This window comes from Medicago sativa, chromosome 7 (assembly GCF_051527215.1).
Source record: "Medicago sativa cultivar Bolivia chromosome 7, Bolivia_mono, whole genome shotgun sequence".
NCBI lineage: Eukaryota > Viridiplantae > Streptophyta > Magnoliopsida > Fabales > Fabaceae > Medicago > Medicago sativa.
This window is the reverse complement of record NC_140755.1, coordinates 64,751,287-64,760,547: the sequence shown is the minus strand read 5'-3', so window position 1 is coordinate 64,760,547 and position 9,261 is coordinate 64,751,287. Positions and strand designations below refer to the sequence as shown.

The following is a 9,261-nucleotide window of genomic DNA, read 5'->3' as shown; positions in this document are numbered from 1 at the left end:
TAATATACATTTAATAATAATGTCCTCGTGAGTTTAACTCAGTTGGTAGGGACAATGCATAACATATGTAAGTCCGAGGTTCAAACCCCAACCACCACAAAAAAAAAAAAATACATTTAATAATAAGTGTTTTTATGTGGACTCCTTACTAAGTATTCTTAAAATAAAAACATAACACTTTGATGTATTCAAGGGAGGTTCAAACCCCGAGCACCACAAAAAAAAAATACATTTAATAATAAGTGTTATTATGTGGACTCCTTACTAAGTATTCTTAAAATAAAAACATAACACTTTGATGTATTCAAAGGACATTTAATAATTATTCTAACTTTAGGAAGGTATTTTACATCTCCATCAGCGCTAAATACTATTTAATGTGTGTACGGAGATGATGAGCTTTATAAATTATAAATGATATATAAACCAATAATCTATTTCTCTTACATGCAAAAAGGGATAAATATGGCTAAAATTGTGAAGTTTTTTTGTGTTATGATTATCTTTCTTTCTGTATCTATCGTTGCAATGAACAACGAATGTAAGTCATTGTTTATACTTCTCAAATTTTATTAGTTAGTTCTTAAATAATACTTAATTTCATTTTAGTAATATCATTTTATTCTATTTTTTTACAGCGACTTTTTTATGTACTGAAAATTCTGACTGTCCAGAGTATATGTGCTCTTCTCCTAAGAAACCATTGTGTTATTTGTTTGCAAGTTCTCCCTTTGAAAGAAAAATAGGTGTATGCGAATGTCATTAAGCAATGTTACCATGAGATTCTTCTGAAAAAAATTCATGAGTTGTAATTTAGTAATTGTGTGGTCACCCAATAATTTGATATTTTTCTTTTTCTATTTTCATGGAACATATAGATGTGACTTTGTATTCTAGCTCACCAATGCTAACCAACGCAACATCGTTAATGAACGTACCACATCACTTAAAAAGGAAGGGGACCATAAATTTTCGATGACTTTAGAAATAAAGGGGTTAAAATTCAAAAGATATGTATATAGGGAGATCAAAATTGCATTTAAGCCTTATATGAGATTAATTAGAATGGACTGACAGTGTAAAACAACTTTACACCATCGACCAATTAAATTCAATCAATTAGACACATCATTTAAGTGTTACAAGTGTTAAAAATGGAAAAAATCAAATAAAATCTTTTCTACAACTGCAAAACTTAACAAGTTATTTTTGGTTTTTAGAACCATCATGAAATCCTTAACATAGCACAAAACACATGAAACAAATATTTTCGGTTATGTAGGTTGAAGATTTCGAGTCAATTTATTTGGATGCATTTGCTTAAGAGGCTGTTAGTCTTGCAATGGATTGATATACGTTGGTTAAGATTATATTTTCTAGGTTTGGAACCCTTAGAGTTTTGATTAGCGATAGTGGGAAGCAATTTTGAAACAAATATCTTGAAAATGTTCTTGTAAAATACAATGTGAACCATAAAGTTGCTACTCTCTATCGTTCTCAAACTAGTGGACGAGTAAAAGTGTGCATTACCCTTTGCAATGAGTGCTATCCATTGTGAACAATCTTTCATCTTAAACCTCTCAAAAACCTTATTCATTCATGACTCTTATGACAAGTTTAGAATTCTACTAACTCCATCTATTTGAATCTTAATGCCAAAGATATAAGAAGCGTGACGATCATATCTTTCATATCGAAACTCTTGGAAATAAATTGTTTCACAACATATATCAAACCTTCTTCAAAAAAAAAAAAAAAAAACATATATCAAACCTTCATCAATGGTAGCAAACATTACTCAATCCTCACACACACTCTCAAGTCCTATTTATATCGACTTACTCAATACATTGACTTACTCAGTCTACTCGTCGTACATTGAATTACTCATTGTAATTTATTCACTCAAAAAAACAAAGCACGGCTCTTGCTAAATATATTTATAAGGAAAATGTTACATAGACACCATTTATTCCCATACACCTTTGTACACCTCATGCACTAGGAAGAGAGAAGAGGAGAGGAAAGAGAAAGTGTGCTTGTGCGGAGTCCACGTAACCACGTGTCAGATTTTTGTATAGGTGTCAAGGGGTGTATTGTCACCTAAAGGTGTCTATGTATCATAACTCTATTTATTATAAGAGTAATGATATTTTGACATCCATTTGATGACAACTTTGTTGACAACCTTGTTTTTCTCACTTCTTATTGGTCAAAAACAATGGAGAGAGAAAAAGGAAGAGAGAGGATAACAACATCATGTGAGTATGAGAGAGAAAGTTGTCCAAAAATTGTCAAAAAATGGTTGTCAAAATATCATTTGTCTTATTATAAATAGAAGAGAAATGATATTTGTATAACCATTTTAGTACAACTTTTGTACAACTTTCTCTCTCATACTCACATTATGTTTTTATTCTCTCTCTTCCTTTTTCTCTCTCTATTGTTTTTGACCAATGAGAAGAGAGAACAACAAAGTTGTCTCAAAAGTTGTACCAAAATGGTTGTCAAAATATCACTACTCTAACTAGAATACCCACTCCTTTTTTGTCAAGGTTGAAATAGTTGTTTTAAATTTTTATATATAAACAAAAAAACTACATATTGTTCACGACTTCCCTTTTTTTATGAATTCATTCCATCACAGGATTTATGTACCCGTTTAGGGGGAAAATTGAGACCATATAAGCTTTATGTACACCTTCTATTCCGATTATCAATTTAATTATCAATATTCAAAATAATTGCTTACATTTTACTTTCCTCCACTTTTATATTATCAATCAATTCATTGAGAGGTCGGACACAGATGTAATACAGGTATAGTAAAAAAGAATTATTTGGTTGTTGAACCTAAACAAGTTCATCACTCATTACTTCTTTCTTACCTAAAGCTGTATAAGCCCTTAAGTAAGGGTGTGTAAAAACTCTTCATTCATTCTAAAACCAATACTCAACCTTACTAACACTTCCACTGTAATCAACAAAAAAATAATAATTAAGTTGGCTATTGCTAATGTGGCCATTAAGAAAACTATTATATGTTGCCTATACAAAGGATGACAATAAAAAATGCACAAACAGTAAGATGACATCATATTAATTAACCTAAGATGACAATAAACTATTATATGTTTCAGTTGCGCTTGGAAGCAAATATTCATTGAGACAACTATTCATTGAGCTTAAGTAATAACATCATACATTGCATTTCACAATAAAGTCAAATCGTTAATATAAACTATCGTGAAGAGCTTATAGACATGCCATAATTTGTTTTATAAACTATTTTTGTAATATCCAACTCGTCAGTTAATGGAATATTACCAGTCGAACGTGTTAGAGGTTAAGTGTTCATTGAATCCATTTACAACAGAGAACGTCTCTAATGCAGTTTCAGTAGTTTACACGCGGGTTCAGTTAACCGTATCAAGTCAAGAACGTCTAAGACCAAGGGTAATATAGTATTTTCAAATAAGGAGTATATAAGTAAGTTTGAGCCAATATTATTCATTTGTATTGGAACTTTCTCTCTCTAAACATTTGGAAGCAAAATTCTCTCCTCCCTCTCTCTAAATAAAATCGCCCCATCTTCCTCTTCAATCCATCAATTCTTGCAAGCAATGTTCACTTGAGTGTTTGACCATGAATTGGGTTACCTCTTGCACAAGGAGCAACTAGAAAGTTGAATTATGCATGAACTTCAATTCATCCATTATTGCATGTGATCAAGAGCTAGGGTTTGGTCTTGGGCAAAGTTGAAGTGAAGCTAAGAACAATTGCAGGAACATGTTAGGTGAGTTCTTAGATTAGTTTACCACCTTTGGGTTTGTGTAATTCTAGTAAGAGAACATGAACTTATGCTAAGTTTAGTACGATATGATTTTAGTACCCTTTTATGCCAATTGTTGATTGAAACATGTTTGTTGAGACATGCATTTCATTTCACTTAGTTTTTATGTATTCTGGATGATTATGGTGCATTAGGTTGCTTGAAATTGAGGTAAAACATCAAAAATCGCATTTTCTGCACTTCTGGTACGAAACAACTCGCTATTAGCGAAATATTTCGCTAATAGCGAAATTTCCCAGAACCAGTTGGCTAATAGCCAAATTTTCAGATAGCCATCACAGAGCCACTTCGCTATCAGCGAAATTCTGGCAAAAATGGCAGACAAAGTTTCACTTTTAGCTAGCTTTGGGGTCTTGTATATGCCATCCGAAACCACTTGTTTAACGCTTATTAATCTAAAGAAAACCCTCAATCTCCAATAACCTATTGTACCATCACACTTGAGCTTCCAACGAAAAATGCATGAGACATATGAACATATTTCAACAACAATGGCACTTGAGAGAGTTAAGCAGGTTTAATCGGGTAGCGATAAACTAAGAATGGGGAAAAGCATAGAGCCTCGACATAGATCGTCGAGAACTAGAATGTTAGCAAGAACTCTAAGTAAGTTAAACCGTGAATTGATAAGTATAATCTCTTCACCATGAGCAAGAATGACTAAGTAAGCAAACACTAAGATAAGTTATCATGTATGATCAAGACTTTAAGCAAGATGTAGGTGTCATGTCTTTCCCTTATCAACGCCAAGGGGGATACGAGTGGTTCACGCCAAGGGGGACGGGATACGCTCCGCAAGGTAGGCCCGCACGACACTAAGGGAGTCCGATATACCCTATCTAGGTTTTCATCGGTAATGTAAGGGATTGTACTCGGGGTTACTCCACCCGATACACTCCGTAAAATGAACCAAGATGATGTTGTCTGTTACACGCTAACTTCTAACATAAAGAATGATTATGAATAAGATTATGAACATGTTGTGATACGAATAGTTATGCTAAGAAGTAAGTATATGCTTGTACATCAAGATAAGACTAGAAGAATACTGTCGACGATCCTAGTACCTCCCCGATCATCCAGTTTAGGATCATGTCATGAATAGCTGATGTTTAGGTCTTGATACGTTCATCGTATCTTAACGTAGCGGTCTTAGGTTCCCTCGACCTCCATGACATGCAGAATGGAAGACAAGATTTATAGCCTAAGATACGAAGAACCTTATGACGGCCTTAGTATGCGCAACCGTCTAAGTAAGCATGCTCCACACACCTATAATCAACCGGCAGGTTGTATTGTAGACACGTGGTGACCCTAGGTTTCCCTGAGGTTACCTATAGACTAGGAATATATAGAACTCACTGAGACATTATGGCAGGTTGTATTGTAGACACGTGGTGACCCTAGGTTCCCCCGAGGTTATCTATAGCCTAGGATTAGGTAGAACTCACTGAGACATTATGTCTCATCCCAATCCTTATTTGTTTCAGATCAGCATGTTGGTTAGTAGGACGTAGCAAGCTTGTGGCTGAATGGATAATCGACAAGGACTCATTCGTACCCGCTGCAGGATGTTCTTATGGATTTAAGAGTGCTTTAAAATACTTTGGATCAGCAGTATTGTATTATTAGTTGTACGAATTCGCATTGTTGTATATAATTATCCATTCGAAGATTTATTGCTGTAAATTTTAATGTATCAAGTACTAAAGATAATGCACATGCTAAACTTTCTAGATACGTTTAGTGTGTGCGTTACAATTTCAAACAATCTCATAAGTGCTAATACTACTAGATAAGCTCCAATAAGCAGATTTAAATTCATCTAAGTTAATTAGATTAAGTAAAACTTAAATACTACTAATACATATATAAGCCATTAAGAAGTATACATGAAACACAAACATAGCTACCGAAAACTGGAGCAACATTTCACATAGCAGCGGAAACCCCCAAAAAAAAAAAAACAAGAATGAGTAACCCTGCAGACACAAAATAAAAGAAAGAATAATGAAAACTGTTTCTATTAAGGGAACGTTTGGATTTTGAGAAAAACAATAGAAGAAAGGAAAAGGGAACCTAAACAATAGTAACATTGGGAAGTATTGCAATAAGGAAGACAACAAAGACGATGAAGGTATGAGTGGGATCATGTTTTGAGATATAACTCATCTCTTATAAACTTTGAGCATTTTATTTTTCATAAAATTCATTATAAATAAGAGTAAATGTATTGTAACAAAAAAAAAAATGAATAAGAGTAAATGTTAATTTTGGTCCCTATATGTGCGAGACATTGTCACTATAGTTGTTGAATGCATCAAAATTACAAAAACATTCTTGAGAATATCTCCTGCTCTCAATTTGATGGATTAATCCGACTAATGGAAAAACACAGTAAAGTATCAAACTAACAAATCAAAAACTCATTCGAGATTCATATTGACTTACGAGTGGCATGTTTAAGGATGCTTATGTAATTTTCGCTAATTCAAGAACTTTAACAATAACGGTAGACACATTCAATAATCAAAATGACTATTTACACAATAATTAACCTATTTTCAAAAGTAATTGTCACATCAAAATAAAATATAACTTAAGAAGTAAATACACCATTAAATACAAAATATATATTATTTCTAATCAATATTTTTGAAATATCGTATATTTAGAGGGGGAAATAGCTAGTTATGCAGGGTAAAAATGAAATTATTTGATAAGTACTAACCAAAATATTAAAAAAGGCATTAAAAAGATAAAGTTAATAGCCATCTTCAACTGTGGGATCCTATTATGAACTTCCAACCCCAAGAATATGGAAAGAGGCTAAGGCATTGAGAATGATTGGTATCATTCTTTTGGTACATAGTTCCTATCCCCCCTTCATCCTTCTCAAAATAGCCGTGCACGACATGAGCCTCGGAACGATAGGAATGATATGTGATCATATATTAACATATGATCACATATCATTCCTATCGTATGGTGGCGCATGAAGTTTAGATATTTGGTTACAATTATTTTGAGAAGGACGAAGAGGAGTATGGATGCAGTGTAACAAAAAAAATGTTGTCATTGTGAGTGCCTTAACTTTTCCTATTTCGGGGGTTGGAGGTTCAAAATAGGATACATTCTTGAAAAGCACATATATGTCAAGGGAATCCACATCACTCGTTTATATTCCATCAGCGAAATTCACTCAAATTCATCATTTTTGTAGAGGACTCGGGCATGATATAAATTCACTCATTTTCATTCTTCATTACCGAAATCACTCAAACTCATATAGTGTATCTGATTCTGAGCTATAATATGATGGATATTAAATATCTGAAATTAAAAAAAAAAATGAAAAAAGAAAACAGGAATCTCACTTTTGTGCTGTATTAGGAACCAGTGTATTTTTATACTAACGTAATCAAACATTAAAAAGCATCTTCGACTGTGGCTTACCATGAGAATTTCAATATCTTTGATGTTACAGCTTCAGCACAGAAACAGAAAACTAAAGTTTAAACATTGCCATCATACGATCTGATTAAGAATACTATTTTAGCTATGTTACTATAATCTGATTGAAACACATGCCCTTATCTTTTTTCTTCTTTCAAATATCATTTTTTTTTCTAGATGCATAGTTTATGAGGCATTTGATTGGAGGAATTATATATGGTAAATGGAGAGGTCACAATGATCCACCGGAACCTTCTGAATTGTTCACTAGGCCAGCACCGCCACCACATGCTGAGAACTGACCTAATGATCCGAAAGAATCTAAGGTTTCTATTTTATCTTGTTACTATAGTTGTTATTTTTTATTGTTGTGTTGTGGCTATTACTTCTACTACTATTAATATGAATCTTATATATTGTTGGAAGGTTTTAGTTTTCTGTTTTATATGTTTGGTGATTTGTTTTTTTGACTAACAGTTGTTTTGATAATGTTTTGGCCTTTTGGGTACTGAATATTGATACAGTAATTGTTTCTTGATTTCGTTGTTTACGTAAGTATTGAATATGCTGTTCTGGGTGTATGATTCTGATCTGAGTGTATATGCTTCTGTTCTGATTGAGTGAGTCAGTTTATGCTGGTGTATGTTTCTGTTATAGTTGAGTGGTTAATAGCATTGTATGATTTTGTTTATGCTTATACTCCCTCCGGTCCTATTTACAAGATAAATTTTGGTCAACAAAAGTTGATGTAACTGGTTAAAAATTCAGTCCAGATACATTAACTTTTGTTGACCTAACTTTCTCCTATAAATAGGACCGGAGGGAGTATTAAATACAGTAAATGCATGCGTATAACTAATGTATAAGTAGAATCTAAAACTTATTGGTTTTTGAAATAAGTAGAATCTAAAACTTGAAAGCTTATGTGTGTGTGTTTGTTTATGCATGAACGTGCAGTAGCGGAGCCAGAAATTTTAGATTGTGGGGGCAATATTGACATACTTTAATACTAAAAATAATATTTTACCAACAAAAAAAAACTACATGCATGGTATTTGAGATTTGTTAAGCTGAAGGTAAAATAAACACCTTACCATAATATACAAATGAAAGAGAAATAACAATACTTTTATAAAAATTACTCTTATCAAGTATTGATGTATTAAAATTTTCATAATAAATACAAAGTGGAAGTTATTGACTTGAGAACAATGCAAGTATTAGTGTACTATCATAAAAAGTACTCCTTCGGTCCTAAAATGACCGGCCTTGTTTGATATATATACAATATTCACATAACATAATTTGACTCTATTTTCCTACTAATATATGTAAAGACAAATGTTTGCATATAAGAGGTTATATTTGTCTCGATGAGTATTTTTAAAATATTAACTTTTTCTATAATTTTTGCTAATAGATAATTATAATTATTAAATATCAAAATTGTGTATTGAATGACATATTTGAAACCTTCAACTAGATCAGACATTTTAAGATAGACGAAGTAATTAAGATTGCATTGAAAAGATTATTCAATTTGTAACAAAATTTTTATTACAAATAATCACTCATTATAAGATGGAAGAAATATGTATTATGATTAATTGATCTATTAGATATTAAGTAATTGGAATAGATTACTCAAGAAAAAGAATTTGGACTAGTTTTGATACGATGGGTATTTTTTTTATACTCAAAGTAATGGCGGCAGTTAGTTGGCATAACACAATACCATATATACTAGAACTAGAATGAAAATTTTAGTGCAGGCATGTGCCCACAGAATGCTTGCTGTAGCTCCGCCCCTGTGAACGTGTATATGTAAATATAAGAATCAATTTATGTTAATGAGAATAATCAAGGTGGTTTCAAGGAAACTTATCTGTCTTGATGTTGTGGTAGAATTAGATCACCGATCACAAGTCTATCACACCGTCTTGCAGGGACGG

General features: G+C 32.5%; 1 long non-coding RNA gene across 1 annotated transcript; it reads left to right on the top strand.

Annotated features, from left to right (window-relative positions):
- Positions 1–316: 316 nt before the first annotated feature.
- Positions 317–860, top strand: LOC146907687 (uncharacterized). Its single transcript, XR_015019840.1, has 2 exons — positions 317–541; positions 639–860. It is a non-coding gene; the product is annotated as an uncharacterized LOC146907687 (long non-coding RNA).
- Positions 861–9,261: the final 8,401 nt, after the last annotated feature.